We start from the raw sequence: 17640 nt of genomic DNA on the forward strand, positions 1-17640 counted from the left end.
ATGATAATGGCTGTTGTAACAAATATAAAAGGAACAGAGCTGATGAGATGGCTCAGTGAAGTTGCTTGTCACCAAGTCTGACAGCCTGAGTTCAATCCTTGACATTCACATGGTAGAAGGAGAGAATTGACTCCCGTAAGTTGTCCTCTGACCTCTACACGTGTTCCATGGTACACACACACACACATACACACACACACACACACACACACACACACACACACACTAAAATTTAATTAAATAATAAAAGCAGCAAGTAGCATTTAAGGCCAGGCACTGCTGTAAAGCATTGTGTGTGTGTGTGTGTGTGTGTGTGTGTGTGTGTGTGTGTGAGAGAGAGAGAGAGAGAGAGAGAGAGAGAGATCAGAGAAAAGACAGAATTAACATAAAGCAAACCACACAGCTCTGAGATTTAACATTTCAGCTCCAAGAAGTTTCATTGTGTCCTTAGTCTTGCTCAGATCCCTCATTGACACACACAGAGGAGAAAGAGATTAATATTTATTCCATAACAGTCAAGGGGCTAGGCATTGTGTTGAGGAACTTTCATATTATCTTACATGAATTTTTACAACAGTCAGGCATTGAAAAGGAAAACCAGGCTAGGAGTTTTAAATAACGGAGCCAGTGAATTGCTTACATGCAGGAAAATGTAGTCCTGATTCTATCTGCCTGAAGCCTAGCGACCTACAGAGTAAGGAGTGAACACTGCATCCAAAACCACTGCCAATACAATGTGCTGCATCCATCTTCCATCTTCTGGAAGGTTCTGCATCCCTGCTGCTGCCTTTCAGCTAGGGATGCTTTGAGTAACTAGGGAGCCACTAGCCTAGGGCAAACCACTCTGCCCTAAACAGAGTGTGCTTTGAGAAAAGAATTTTGAAGTTGATGGTGAAGGTGCTTTGCACCCATGGAATCTAAGCAGAAGATCTTCAAAGACTGCTGAGTAAGAACTGTTTCAAAGGAAAAGGGAAAGAAAATTGAAACTGTCACCACAATATACTCCCTATAAAAGAGGCATGTAGTTTAAGTAGTAAAACTGGACAGAAGAGACCCATGGATTTCTCTACAAGGAGCACACCTGTGCAGCCCTGCTTGGGTGTGGATACCTCTACTGGGAAAGCATCCACTTGGGCTACAGAAGTCAAGTTCATGTGAGTATGGCTAGATTCAGTGTCTATCCTAACAGACCATTTTTATGATAGAAGAAGATTAAGGAATGCATCTAGCATCTGGTGTTCAAGGTAAGAAAGAGAGGGGATTCCCTCTTTTGGTTTGCTTACTATTTCTATGATAAACATCATGACCAAAACTAACTTGGGGAGGAAAGTGTTTATTTTGTCTTAGAACTCCCAGGTCACAATGTATCACTGAGGGAGGTCAGGCTGGGAACTCAAGCAGAAACCCAGAGGCAGGAACTGAAGCAGAGACCATGGAGGAATGCCACTTCCTGGCTTGTGTCTCCTGGCTTTCTCCGCTACCTTTCTTATACAGCCCAGGCCCACCTGCCTAGGGCTGGCACCGCCCACAGTACCACATCAGCTAGCAATTAAGAAAATGCCTCACAGACATGCTGATTGGCCAATCTGATCTGAGAAATTCATTTTTTATTTTTTATTTTTATTTTATGTGTATGAGTATATTGCCTGCATGTAGGTAGGTGCATCTGTGTTGTGCAGTGCCCACAGATGTCAGAAGAGGGTATCAGATCCCCTGGAACTGGAGTTACAGACAGTTGTTAGTTGCCATGTGGGTGCTGGGAATCGAACCTGGGTCCTCTGCAAGAGCAGTCAGTGCTTTTAACCATTGATCCATCTCTCCAGCTCCTGATGTGGGAAATTTCTAAGTTGAGGTTCCCTCTTCCCAGATGACTGCAGTTTATGCCAAGTTGACAAAAACGAACGAGCACACCCGCACACGTGTTTCTGACACTGTTGATTTTTCACCGTTGAAGAAGAATTTATGCCATTCGTGACTTAAAACAGCTTCCTGCTTATTAACTCATGTTTCTGAGCATTAGAATCCAAGCGTAGCTTAGGATCCTTGGCTCAGGGTCTCACAAAGTTGTAGTCAAGATGCTGCCTGGAGCTGTTTTCTCTCCTGAAGTCTAAAGCTTCCCTTCCAACCTCACATGCTGTAAGCGGTACTCAGTTCCTTGGGGTTGTGGGGTTTGTCACAGCTTGATTCCTCAGAGCTGACCACACAGAGAGAGAACTAACAAGCAGGCAGGTAGAGGATGCTCCAGACTGTTATACTCAAAGATTTCAGCCTAAGGGCACCTGCTGAGATTTTCAGGTTCTTGTGCCCCAGGAATGCATGGGTAGTGCTAGAAACAGAGGGTTTGGTAAGGAAGAGCAAAGCACTCTTGAGAACAGGAGTGAGCCAGAAAGCTGCGATAGGATCACAGGACTGAGAGTGGAAAGCCTCTTGAGACTGGAGAGATGGCTCAGCAGTTAAGAGCACTGGCTGTTCCTACAGAGGACCTGGGTTCGATTCCCAGCACCCACATGGTGGCTAACTTCAGTTCCAGGGAAATCTGACACCTTCTTCTGACCTTCACAGGCATTGTACCACACGGGTGCACTCACACACATGCAGGCACACCCTTAAAATAAAATAAATGAATACAATATTTTTTAAGAAGAGTGAAAAGCCTCAGACCCCAGCATCATTATTGCAGCACCTGCCTTCTCCACATTCAGAGAACAGGGCTTTTCTTGCATATGCTCTGTTTTCTTACACATAGCCCTGGTGGGGAGTGTTTTCCAGTCTTTCTCTGCCATTGACTTCTTTTAGATGTTAATCTTTTTTATCTTAAAAATATTTTTATTGAATTTTTGTGGATTTCATACAATACATATTTAGCTCCCCTTCCCTATCTGCACACTCCTCCTTATCCCACCCACAGGATTTCAAGCATTTTGTCATATATGTTAAGGCCTAGCAAATCAAGTTTGTATACCCTCAGTGTGAGTTCATCCACTGGAGCCTGACATACTTCAGACAGAGGACTTGAAGTAATGGAGCTAGAACTGACCTAGACACCTCCTCCCTGAAGACCAGCTCTCATGGGTTTGGAAGACATTATGCAAGCTTCTAAGGGAGAAAATCAATCAATGGTCCAACTCCAGCTTTAAAGCCTAATAACCGCAACAATGACCAGCACAGCGAACTGTATGTTAGTCTTACTGCCTCTTTCTCCTTGTGTTAATCTCCTGATACATGAGGACACTAGCCAAATAGGTCTTAGTGAACTTAATAATTACAAGATTGATGTCCCACCACAATTGACATATCTACCAGTTAGATATGTCAGATCCCATCCACACTTAAGGGGAGAGGATTTTACAAAGGCAAGTTCACCTAGAGGCTGTGGTCACACTAGATCCCTGTAGTCAGCCACAACCTCAGGTTGCAGATGAAGGAGTGATGAAAACTGATGAGAACCTTTCCGCCTTGGTTGTTTTTTCTGTCTCCGCCTTAGAGCTACATACTCGCTCTTTCTCACCTGCCCTTCCACCAACTCTGTTCCTTCTGTATCTCCCAAGGTCGCCATTTTCTGAGAAACAACAGCAAAAGCCTCTGTCCAGAAGCAGGAAGAAGCTTTGTGTGCATCCGCAGACTCATGCTCAGGACTCTGCAGAGGGCCTAGTGTGGGAATGGAGAGGAGGGGATTAGCAGGAGATGAGAAGGCATGACTGTGTTTAGATCTTCTCCCCAGCCTAATCTCTTATTGACTGAGAAACATCACAAGGAGGTACCCAGAGGAATTAACACTGATCCTTTTTCAACTCTTCCTTGGCTTCTCTCACCACCCCTCCTCTGCTGGAAGAGAGGGGGGCACGTCAGTCAGAAAGTGTCCTTGGTAATCAATTCACATGTTAACACTCCACCTTCAGAAATGCATTAGTCCTGGTCCCACCAACACATCCTTAAACAAAGCGTAAGGAAAGTAAGATTCTGAGCATCTCAGAAGAATTCGAAGAGGAAGATGGATGTGGTGACTGCAGAAATGACATGGCTGTCATTTATAGTGAAAAACAGAAGCGATAAAAGCCAAGAAAAAGGAAGGGAACCAGAGAAGATGAAAGGAAGGGGAGCTAAGTTTTCTCCTAAAACTTAATTCTGTGCCTGTGAACTAGGCCCCTCAAGGCCTCCAGGAACTTGCTCACTTAGAGAACATGACGGGATTTGTAGAAAAGTGAGATAAACCACATGGTTCAATGTCAAGGTCCTGCTGACTAGAAAGAAATCCAGCCTCTATATCTTGGGTTCTTATTACCAACACCCAACTGAAACGAGAGGCAATTGTATTCGTTACTTTTCTGTTGCTGTGGTAAAACACCATGACCAAGGCAGCTTAGAGAAGGAAGAGTTTATTTGGACTTCCAGTTCAAATGAGTCTGTCCTTGCATGGAGGCACGGCAGCAGAGATGGCCCGAGCCAAAAGCTGAGTGTGTGCATCTTAAGCCACTTGCAGGAAGCAGAGAGCACAAAACCGGAAATAGGGGCAAGGCCACGAACTCTCAAAACCCACCCTCTAGTAACGTGCTTCCTCCAGCTCGGCCCCACCTCCTAAAGGTTCCATGAATGAAACTTCCCAGAAAAATCCTGCATTTTCAAACTGAACCTTTGGCAAGACTGATCAACTCATTAGAGTTTAAGTGATTAAGGAGAGTTTGGAATGGTGCAGGTCCAGAGTCTAGTTAACCATTTGTCTTGAACCATCTTTAGCCCCTAATAGTCACCCCTTGCCCCCCTCTATTTCTAATTTAACATCCTATGAATAACAGATTACAAACCTCTTGGAATACTCAACATATGATGAACTCCCACCAACCCAAGGGGTAGGAAGCCTGTAAAATAGTGTCTAAGGCCTATAGCAGAATTCTCCCTGCTTTGCTAAACCTGCCTCTCTGATGTCTCCACCAATGTGTTTGCAAAGTGTCTCGATTTATGGCTTTCTTTGTTCTGTTACTATAAAAACTTCATGAAGCCATTGCCACATTAGAAACATGGGATTTGGAGTAACCCGAATCTGTGTCCCAGGCCATGGTGACTCACATTTGGTTCCAGAATAGGCTATCTCTTAGCCAGTTTGAGGAGAGAGTTGTGCTTTTTGTTTTAACAGCCCGTGACCCTCTCCAAACAATGCCACCAACTGACCAACTCTTCAAATACTTGAGCCTGTGGAGGACATTTTCCACTCAAACCACCACAGCAATGTTCTCAGAATGTCAAGTGAGTCCATGGTCATTCAGGCATCCACCTCTTTATTTATCAGCTATTTGGAATATTGCTTACTTTATGTTAGACAACTGTGATAACAAATGGTGTTGTAATAATGAATCAGATGCTGTGGTCATGTTCCTCATGGACCCACAAAAATTCCTAAAATCTAAAAGATGTTATCAGTAATAAGAATTATATCAGGACACATTGACAAGGCACTTAACCCCTGTATTATGAGACATATAAAAGATTTTAGGGACAGTTTCAGATCCTCGGCTTCCATGTAAAAGTGAGGCATGGTGGTGCACATCTCGAGTTCTAGTGCTAGGGAAGGAGAAGCAGAGGCAACAGGTCCCTTGAACTCACTGGTTAGCCAGTCTAACCAGTCGGTAAGCTCTAGGTTCAGTGAGACACTCTATTTCAGAAAATAAGGTGTAAAGCAAGAGGGAAGACATTCAATGTCAACTTCTTGCTTCCACATGCATGCGTGTGCACACATATGCACATGAATGCGTATACACCAATTTTTTAAAAAAAAGAAAACATTTCAGAGAAAGTCCAATATAAGGCCTTCTAGCCAAAGCTAGATGAGGAGGTTTGAGCTAAGAAACCTCCATTTCAAGGGAGGAAGAGCTTAGCAAAGTCCCACACAGCAGAGCAGGACACCGGAGGAAGTATACAGGGCAAGGCACCAAGACCAAGAACAATTCACAACAAAGCCCAGAAGAGTGAGCAGAGCCGGGTTCCATTGGGTCCTTTATTGTGAGGATAATGAAGAAGCTTCATAGATTTTTAAGTTGAAAAAATGGAATGATCATATTTGTGTTTGAGAAGTTTTATTATCAGTGTGGGGAATAAATTGAAGGAAGTAAAACTTAAAGAAATAAAACCAATTAAAGGCTGAGACAATAATTCAGGTGAGAGATGAAGGTGACCAGATTTGAGTAGAGTCGGAGGTGACAGACGTAGATGGGAGGCTGTGACAGGAAGAAGGAAAAGTATTTTGAGAAAAACTGCATGGCAGAAATTACAGGACAGCTGGGTACAGGAGAAGAGTCGGGAAAGACTCCTTTTGGCAGCTGTCTTGTCTGACTTGGCAGATGATGGCACCATTTGCTGGACAAGTGGAAGGAACTTGGAGGAAGACAGATATAGAGGAGTTGAATTATCCAAGGTAAATCTTGCTGGAGGTATTCAGAAGCCTTGACTAGGGACCAAGATATCGGAGACTTCTGGGAGTCAAGTCTATAGAACCCAGTGAGACTGTCCAGGGTGCTGTGGAACCTGCAGCCAAGTCCTGCCCCGCTTGCTCTTCATCCTTCAGCTCAGACCCTTGGCTCAGCCCTCCAGCCGAAGCACGGACACAGTTGAGTTCTTCCAAAGCAGTCCTCACAGCAGCTTTTAGAGGGAAGAGCTTCCTGACCGTTAGGTTTGGGCAACAGGAAATCTTTCTGTCATTTCCTCTGTGACTCCACTGTGTTGGCTGTTATTGCGTTGCCTGTAGATTGTTGCTGCTACTGCCTTTCAGCTCCTTTTAATGTTAGTAAAAATCTTTCTGAAAATACAAGCCAGTTTCAATTGTGTTAAAGGTATGGTGGTAAAGGGAATTTTGCCAAGCTTGACTCCCAACTCTTAAAAAAGGAAGCTGTAGCCTTTAGGGGCTTGGCAATAGTGTCACCTATGGTTTGGATAAGTCTCCCTGAAAGATCCATATTGTGTTAATGACTTGGTCACAAGCCCATAGTTCTATTAAATGGCTCTAAAACCTTTATGAAGTGGGGTTTAGTGAGAGAGTTTAGATCACTGAGGATACAATCTTGAAGAGCATTGCAAGACACTAGCCTCTGGCCCTCTCCTGCACATCTCAGCCACGAGTTGAATGGCTTTGCTGTGATACATGCACCACTACGATGTGTCACTACAAGCCCAAGGCAGCAAAGCCAAGATCAAACCTTCTAAAACTGTGAGCCATAATCAACCTTACATTTTTATAAGTTGATTTATCTCGAGTAGTTATTATAGTAATGGAAAGCTGACTAGTGAGTCAGTTGGACAGAGAGCCAGATAGAGAGTAACAGTTTGAGGAATGGAGTTAAAGACCATTTTTACAAGAGTCTCTTCCTTTCCTATGATAGTCTTACAATCTGATTCTGTCTTCATACTCTGCTATAGCAACAGATATACAGGGAATGTACAGAGGGAGACTGGAGTCAGAAAGAAATGATTTTGAACCCTAACACTACCATTTAACAAAGAAAAGACTTTGGATAAGTTATTTAGCAATGCCAAGTCTTGGTTTTTTCGTGGCCAAAATGGAAATAATAATAGCCAAACTTGAAGTATCATTAGAATGTCTATAGAACCTGATGCCCAGAGTAGGGGTTCAAAGTTTATGCCTGACATCATTGTTATCCCTGTGGATATTCATAAGTGATGAAAACAAATGAGAATTGGAATTCAGAAACCAAGGAGAAGCCTAAAGAATCAGAGTCACATGAACTAAACAGCAGAAATAATGTGGGGCCAATGTCTGACAATGGATCGAACCCACCAGCTGCCCAGAAACAAGAAGTCAATAGGAAACAGGGACAGAAAAAGAGGTGCGCGTTTACAGCCTTTGAAATACACCAACCTAAGATTGTGTCCTGCCACAGCCCTCCAATTTTTGCAGTTTCTTTCTGGGCTTGGGATTGACTCTTAGGCTCTATTTCCCTGTCATCCAAGTCTAGCCCAAAAGCCGAGAGAGCAGGTGGCTGGAACCCGGTGGGAATTCAAATGTTTGTCCTAGCATGCTGCAGGGCTCTGCCAAACCATTCCTGCTGAGCTCTTCCTGCTTGCCTGCAAATCTAAGTGCAGCCCACAAGCTCTCTACTGTTCTCATCCACTTCTTTTTCCTCATTTCCTAAGAAATTGAGCTGGATAAGCCACAGCTGCATTCCCCTCTGAGCACCTTTCAAAGACTGGAAAAGTGATATGGAGAGAGCAACTCGGGGCATCCAGTGGATTTCTTCTCTTGCCAGTTTCCAGTTCCTCTTCCTACCACCCACTCAAGGAGGGGGACAGACTGCAGGCACCTTCTGGGTGACTTGCATTTCATGCCAGAAATGAAAGTGATCATTGAATCCACTAAATACAGGGTTTGCAAATTCAAACACTTGTCACTTTAGTGTCCTCCCAGGGGCCCACACCAGCCACCACATGGCATTCTCCTGCAGGCACAGGACCAGTATTGTCCAAAGAGGGTGAGGTTCAAGAAGTTCCTCAGTAAAGAGTGAGAATTCCGATCCTGTTCCTTGGTGTGAGGGAGGGAGCTAGCAGTCCTGGAAGATGTCTCTGTCTGTTTGACTAACTTGAGTCAGCCTGAGATGGAAGCACATAACACAGAACAGTACAACTGTGAGAGCTGGGAGGGTGTGCAGCCCCAAACACACCAGGAGTCCATGAATAAACTCTAAAAGCTGCTGTACTTCCAGACTCTTGGCTGCTGCACTAAGTCATGACCTGAAATCTCAGAGTTCCTAATCTAAGAAATCCTGCAGCTTTCCCCACTTCCTGGGGTCAAAAAGGCCCCAAATAAGGATGTCCTGGTGCCAAATCCTTTCTAGATTCTATGCAATGCTGACTATAACCTTGACCTTGGGAAAAGTATTCCATCTCCTTGGGTCTCGGATTCTTTATCAGTTAGGTGGGGGGGTAGAAGATTCACCCCATATCACACCTTAGCCCAGAACACAAAGGCTCAGTGGACTCGTGGTTATTACTGTAAGGAGTCTAAGAGCAGTCTGAGTATTGGTATTTGGGGTACTTAATTTTATGTGGGAACATGACTGGCCACAGGGTTCCCAGTGAAGCATTGTTTCTTGGGAGAGTTGATGAGGGTGTTTCCATATGGGATCAGTATCAGAGTCAGTGGACTCAGGAAAGGAGGCTGCTCCCAGTGGGACCCAGTGTTCTACTGAGTCTCAGTGGAACAAAGGAAAGGGGAAGGAGGAGTCATCTTTTCATCTACCACACGAATTTATCTGGGATGTTTCACCATCAATTTCATCATGGACTCCAGCCCACAAATTGGGATTTACAGAATCAGCTTCCCTGGTGCTCAAGCCTTAAGACTCAGACTCAATTACTCATTTGCACCACTGACTTCCCAGAGCCTGCAGCCTACAGACAGCAGACTGTGACTTCTCAGTGCCCACATTACATAACACAATCCCTTATAATAACTCTCTCTCTCTCTCTCTCTCTCTCTCTCTCTCTCTCTCTCTGGAGAAACAGGGAGCCCAGATAATCTCTCTCTCTCTCTCTCTCTCTCTCTCTCTCTCTTACACACACACACACACACACACACACACACACACACACACACAGTCTACTTCTGTTCTACAATCATGGGTGAATCAGCTGTCAATCAGAAACACTTAGAAGGGAATAGAGTATGTGCAGATACACAGTTTTATATTCTTGTAATGATCTGCTAAATAATATAGCAACTATTTGATACAGCATTTACATTGGGTTAGGAATTAGAAATAATATAGAAATAATTTACATTATACAGGAGGACTCCTTAGGTTATATGTAAATCTCACCTGTGCCATTTTAAATAAGTCATTTGTGCATTCTGGGGTTTTAGACTCTATAGAGGAGAACAGGCAATGCATCCTGCTAGTTCTGTTTTCTGGAGCACTTACCCTAATACAGTGTCATTATCTCCACTCTAACTCTGGGGGAAAGTTCCCTAATCTTCTCTGCTCACCCATCCCATCTTTCATTATGGTTTGAAAATGAAATGTTCCCTACAGGCTCCTGTGCTAGGGCTTGGCCACTAGCTTTGTTTGCCTTGATCCTGATCTTTAAGCCAGCCTCATCTTCATTCCTAGGGCCTACCCACCCTCCACAGCCACTGATCAGTAAAATGGAACCAAGAACACATCACCTTCCTTGGTAACAATGACATCTAGAGTTTGTTGATGATCACATGCTGAGTAACCATTGCCCTAAAAAGTTTGCTTCCTCCTGCCTTGCTCTAGGTCTGTTTTGACTTGTACCCTGGTTTGACCTTGCTTCTCTTATCTTTAAACTTGGGTGCTAACTTTGCCCTACTGAGCTGTACCAATGTAACACCATTACACAGGCTTTAGACTTGAATTTAGGGCTTTGCTTTGAATTTTCAGGTTGATTTAGTTCCTCAGATGATGAAGATAGTTCAGTCTGGCCATCACTCCTTGTCACACAACTCACACCACACCATTTTTGACTAATACCTGGTAAGATCTCCAACCCAGGGCCCTACTGGTTCTCGTGTATTTCTCTAGATTTGAGAGAGAACAGTTAAGAAGGTACCTGATTTGACACATAGGAAAGAATGGGCCAGAGAGAGAGAAACAGAGAGACAGAAGACAGACAGAATCAGAAAGAGAGACAAAAAGAGAAATACAGAGAGGGACAAGAGAGGTAGAAAGAGAGACACACAGAGAGATAGTCAGAGAGACAGAGATGACAGAGTCGAAAGACAGAAAGGAAAGACAGAGAGAGAAAAGATAGAGAGAGGAGAGACAGAGAAAGGAGAGGTAGAGACATATGGGAAAAGAGGAGGACTTCTTATTGCTGTGATGAGATTTTACCTACAATGATATAAAGAAAAATTATTTATTTTGGCTCGTGGTTTTAAGTCCATTGCTGGCAAAACTCCATAGGCTAATGATTCTGTAAACTCTAGAAAAAATAGGGGCAACCATCTCTGATATTTATTTCATACAATCATCAGTTCTGAATTCTGTATATAACACATAATCTCACCAGCCTGACACCTTCCGTCATCAGCCATGCCAGGTGGACAGAACCAAGAAATACAACTTCCCTTCTTGCATATTACAGTTTATTTCTGATAAAGCACTTGTCCTATCCGACTTTGTCTTTTCTGGTGCAAAAATCAGAGCCCGTCTCATTACACAACCTCCAGGCTTCCTCCAGCCTGGCTGGCTGCAGAATTAACTTGTCATGTTCGCCCTGCCATAGGGACCTGTGGGGTGTCAGAGCCTCAGGCAGCTGAAATGCCAAAGGGAGAGAGGATTGTCTGTATGTGTCGTGCCCGTCTGTAGCACCATGCTGAGATCATTAAGGTACAGGTTGGAAGGTGCTAGGGACAGGTACGTGTATAGGGAGATGGGACTTGGTTCTGGGCTGAAAGTCATAAGGACATGTGTTTGTCAGACATTTTACACCTTCCAAATGACTGCCTCACATTCTCACGTGTGAAGCAGGCCACAGAGAGGTGATCATTTCTCCTTTTACAGACTTAGTTGCCATGTTGCAAGAAATCCCTGGACTCTGAATCAAGAACACCAGCTAAAGTCATGCCTGAAATACTAACCAGGGTGTGAATCTTTGCAAATTCTCTTAAGTTTTCCAATCCTTAGCTCTCGCAGCTCAAAAACCACAGAAATAAAATCTGTGCACTTGATCAGATAAACATAATTTTGAAATACTTTATGAATTTTAGCATATTACCTACATCTATCCATAACAGCCCATTATAATGATTCTATTGTGAAACAGGATCAGACTGAATGATAAGGCTTCTAGGATCCTCAGAAGGACAGGAGGTATCCTGGAGCCAGACTTCCTGACTCCCACTCTCTGTTCCTGCTTTACCTCACTCTGTGGCCCAGGGAAAGTCAATTAAATTCCTGCTTCATCTGTAAAATGGACAGTGATGAAAGCTATTCTGAGGCTTCCCTAAGATAGGGCAGGTAAAGTATATGGCACAGAGGGTAGAGCATAATAAATATTCAGTGAACAGTCGTCATCATCGTTATAATCATTGCCATCACCATCATCATCGCACATCTCTTACAACTAAGCATCAGAGGCAGATTCCGTGATTCTTAGTTCAGTGCTGCAGAGGTTCATTCTCAATCTGATGATCTCAACTGTGTCTGAGCTAAGGTTACGAAAGGGTAGAGCCGGGACCACTAGCTAGTATATCCCCTCAAACATTAAGAACGTTACTGTATAACAGGGATGACAGAGTATATGGGCTCCAGTGGTGGGGGGGGGCTATGGGAGGGTGCCATTTGGGAAGTGGGTATGTAATGAATAAGATTGTTTGGGATGCTCTGTAAGATATACACAGAAAAAAATCAACAAATAAATGAGTTATATTTGAGGAAGAAGCATAAAAATTTACTTCATGTTAATTAGTAGAGGTGATAAACATTACCATTGAAATCTACCTGATGACTTTATATCCATATACAGGTGCCAAGAATCCAAGTGTAACTGACTGTGACTGGTAATAATCAGATACATAGAGATTCGAGATGCATGTGCCAACATCTAAGTGTTAGTAGCATTAAAAATGAGTCTTTCTGTAGGAAACAGTATATTTTAAAATAAAATGGAGGTCTTTTTTAAAGTTAAAACCTCATTTGATTTTATGTCTTACAGGGTTTATACTGAGTTCAATATTGTATAACTGTATTAATTCAACTGTGAACCTAAAAATTTACAGCCGCTTTTGAAAGAGATGTATGTTTGCTCTGGAAATTGTTATTGAGTATGTTAAAGCTGTAATGAAATGCTTCTTCTAATCATGTGGTTATTAAATAAATAATTTTAAAATGTTACTATAAACATTAAGAAAGAGAACTGAGTCAAGTAAGGTCATAGGTAGGATTAAAAGCAGCCCAGAATTCAGCTGAAGTTCCTGGGCTCCCAGTCTAGTGTTCCTTCTACGTCCTACACACAGAGCTTCACGGATCTTAGCGCTTCAGAGACTATGGTACTGCATTGAGCTCATCTTATTGCTCAAATGGGAGGAAATCATCATGCAAAGGAGGAAACTGACATGGTGTGGTTACATAAGGGTGGGACTATGGCTCAGTTCTCTACACTACTTAGTTTGAGGTCTTCCTAACTTAACGTCCAAGCCTCCTTAAGAACCTTACACTGGAGCTGGGGACATAGCTCAGTTGGTAAAGTGCTAATTTCACAAGTATGAATACCTGAGTTTGATTCTCAGAGCCCACATGAAAAGCTGGGCATGGTGGTATGCTTAAAAGTCCATGGCAGTGGAAACAGGCAGATCCTTGGGTCTTGTTGACCCACCAGCCTAGCCTAGTAAGCCCCAGGTCCCAGTGATAGACAAGGGAGATAGCTTATATGGAACAAAACTCAAGGCTCTGACTTCCACATGCACTCTCACATATGTAAACACGTACTCACCCACACACATGTACCTTCACACATACACACACACACAGACACACACACACATACACACAGAAGTACAGTGATGAGTATAAGAAAACTTTGCCACCATTTGTCACAAAATAATATCAACAGCTAATATCAGGTTTATAATGACCTAAGTACCTTGTATATAAGAGCACTGGATTTAATTTTCGAGAAACAAAACAATAAAGTGACTAAATGACAATTTTAAAGAGATAAATCTCACAGAGCTTAAAAGTGTAAGAACAAGTATTAAGCCCAAATGAAATTCCCATTAAAATGTAAATTGTGAGAGAACAGGGATTCTTTTGTTTGCCTTGGGCAGCTCCTGGTACACAGTATTTGCATTATAAATTTTTTGAGCACAAGATTAGAGAAACTGGGAGGGACATCAGCAAGAGAGTAGAGTGGAAAATACAAGCTATGCCCACAAAAAACAAAGAATTATATACAATGAAAGAAGCCTTAAGAGAGCCTGATGGTCCAGCTGAGTAACTGCAACAGATAGTGAGTGAAAAAACAGTAGATGGGGACTGGAGAGATGGCTCAAGGGTTAAGAGCACTGGCTGCTTTTGTAGAAGACCCAGAATCAAATCCCAGCACCCATGTGGTGGCTAACAATCATCTGTAACTCCAGTTCCGAGGGATCCAGCGCCCTCTTCTGTCCTCTGTGGGCATCGCACAACACAGGTGCACTTACATACATGCAAGCGTAACACTTATACATATAAAAATATAAATAAATATAAATAAATAAATAAATAGTAACAGCAGGCAATTGTACAGAAAGGACTGCAGGTGAGATTGACATGCCTGAGATTGCTGCAGAGAGCCAGAAGGAGAGACAGGCACAGGCTACTAACATCAACATTGTGGAGGTAATGCTACAGTTCCCAGTTTCCTGCTATTCAGAGAACACTGGCATCTTTCACCACTGAGATAAAACCAAAGATGCTCTGAAGGAGACAGCATTGTGTTCCTTACCAAAAAGGAGCCACCACTATTCCACTCCAGAGTCAGAGCTACCAGCTTTCCCAACCGTCTAAGTGTCAAGACCACAGAGCTGCAGCCCTGCCGAGCATCCCACATTCCAAATTTAAGGTCTGCAGGTGTAAGATGTATGGTACACACTGGAGACCACAGATCCGCCACTATAAAAGGCCTAAAATCATACCCCATGTCGAGAGTGGTGTTTTCTCTGCATTGCAAGTGGCCCCAATGTCAAAAGGGATCCCATTACTATGACTTCCAAGGTGGGAAAAAACAGACCGGGAAGAGCTTAGGCTTTTCCACCTATGACCCAACTGTCTTTGCCATCTCTTCGGACACCCACAGTGCTGGCCACTGATGACTTCTGCAATGTTTGTCAGTTCTGACCTCAGCTAACAGAGCTACACAGATTACGTTTCATGGAGCCAGAATGGCTTCAACTATCCACCAGGCATCTCCACATCCAAGTATAAGGAGAGTTTCCTAGACACACTAAAATAAGGCCATGAAATACAGAAGGGCAGAATACGCCAGCGAATACACAGTCCTTAAAGCAAGACAAGAAGAAATGTGAAAAACCAGGGCAACTTAACACTACCAATGGGAAACAACTTTCCAGTAATTGGTCCCTAATAAATAGGAATCTATATGTTGACTGACAAATAATTCAAAAAATTACTTTGAATTGTAAAACGACAAATCAGGAAAACAATATGCCAACAGAACTAGATGTTTCACAGGGAATTGAAGTCATAATGGGAAGCAAGTGGGAACTCTGGAGCTGAAGGATACAAGGAAATAGAAAATGCATAGTGTCGGCAGCAGAAGCGATCAAGCACAAGAACAAACCTGTGAGGTTAAAGACGAGTCATTTGAAAATATGCAGTCAGAGGAGAAAACAGAATAAAAAGAAAAGGAACCCCAAAAACTCACAGGACTTGTGGAACACCTTTAAGGGCACTACATTTCTATTTTGGAATTCTTAACACAAAAGAAAGGAAGAAACATTTCAGAAAATAACGAGGGGCAGGAGACATGGTTTAGTGGTTAAGAGCAGTGGCTGCTCTTACAGAGTACCTGAGTTCAGTTCCTAGCACCCACATGATAGCTCACAACCTTCTGTAACTCCAGTCCCAGAGGATCTGATACCCTCTTCTGTCCTCCAGGAGCACTGTATGCATGGCTACACTTACATACATGCAGGCAAAACACTCATAAAATAAAATAAAACATTTAAATGACTGTAAACTTTCCAAATCTAGAGAAAAATGTAAGTATCCACACACAAAAAAATTTAGTGATCTCCGGTAAGCTTCAACCCAAAGAAGATTACACCAAGATGTGACAAAACTATGAAAACTCCAGAGATGAATCTTGAAAACAGAAGGATGGGAAAATATTCTCACAGACAGTAACTCTTATAAGGTTATCACTGGATTCCTCAGCAGGAATTCTGCAGGCCCGGAGAGACTTGAAGAATACATGCAAAGTAGTTAGAGGGAAAAAACTCTCGTAATGAAGAACACGTCACCCAGCAAAGCTGTCTTTCAGAAAGGAAGGAGAAACTTTCCTCAGGCAAGACAAAGCAAAGGGGCTCATCACCACCTGATCTGCTTCATACAAAAGCTTGAGAGAATTATTCAAGCTGTAATTAATAGCATCAAAACCTATAAAGTATAAAACTCATAAAGAAGTGAGTATACAGTCAAATTTAGAACACTCTTATACCGCAATGGTGATGTCAATCACAGATCTCTGTTATAAACGTTTTTTAAAAATAACAATAATTATAGATATTGTATTCTTTTGTGGGATATAAAATGTTCTAAAAAGGCAATTTTGAGCCAGGTGTGCTGGCACACACTTTTAGAAGGCAGCTATGCTCACCACTATACTACCAACGCAGCACACACTTTTAATCCCAGCACTAGGGAGGCAGATGCAGGTGGAACTCTGTGAGTTTGAAGCCACCCTGATCTAGAATAGTGAGTTCCAGATCAGCCAGGGCTATATAGTGAGACCCTGTCTCAAACAACGACAATGTAAATTTTAACATATGAAACTAAATATTGGAGTTCTAGAGTAATACAGGCAATAGTGTGTATGCAATAAAGGTTAAGAGGTTGCCAGCTTAAAACACCTCCTTATAACTGTAAGTCCATTGATTTAAGCCTCACAGTAACCATTTAGCAAAACCTTGAGGAAGATCAAAAAGTGACAAAGAGAGCAGAATCAAAGCATACCATTAAGAAAAATCTCCAAATCACAAAGCAAAAGAGCGAGAAAGGGGAGGAAGGAAAAAGGTTTTATAAAATGACTAGAGAACAGTAAACCAAACATCAGTCACAAATTCGTATATATCAATAGGTATCTTCCTATATTTACTAAAATTGGCTAACCAAATACATATTGTAACTGGATATAATTTTTAAATGTAAGTATATGCCACCTAAAAGAGCCTCCCATGAGTTTTAAAGGACAGATATGGACTGAAAGTGAGGAGATGAATAAAAACTTTTTACCATTCAAATAGAAACCAAAGGAAAATGAGGGCAGCTATATTTATATCAGACAAAATGAATAAATCAAAAACTGTAAAAGAAGAGATAAAAATGTCATTCTATAATGATAAAGGGGTTAATTTATCTGGAGGATATAACAATTGTAAATGCATATGCAGCTAAGCTAGGAGAGTCTCAATATATAAAGCAAATATTATTAGATCTGAAGAGGGAGATAAATAGCAATATTATAATAACATGCAGTTTAATATCCCACCACAAACAATGGATAGTCTAGACGAACAAAAATAAGAAAATATTGGACTTGAAATGCAGTTTAGACATAATGTACCTAAAGGACTTGACGGGCCTAAGGGACCTAATAGATACACACAGAACAGCATTGGAACGAATTCTTTTTTAGTGTTTATGGGACACTTGCAGGATAGAGCCTGTCTTAGGACACAAAATAATCTGTAACAAATTTTAGAAGCCTGAAATAATATAAAGTTACTTCTCTGGTCACAATGGTATAAAACTCAAAATCAATAACAGGAAGAAAATTGAAATTTTTTTTACAAATCTAGACATAAAGAAGTCAACAGGCCAAAGGAGAAGTCAAAAAGGCAATTCAAAACTATCCTGAGACAAAAGGAACAGAACAGAAACACAGCATACCAAA

This window comes from Nannospalax galili, unplaced genomic scaffold (assembly GCF_000622305.1).
Source record: "Nannospalax galili isolate Female #2095 unplaced genomic scaffold, S.galili_v1.0 scaffold39, whole genome shotgun sequence".
Lineage (NCBI taxonomy): Eukaryota > Metazoa > Chordata > Mammalia > Rodentia > Spalacidae > Nannospalax > Nannospalax galili.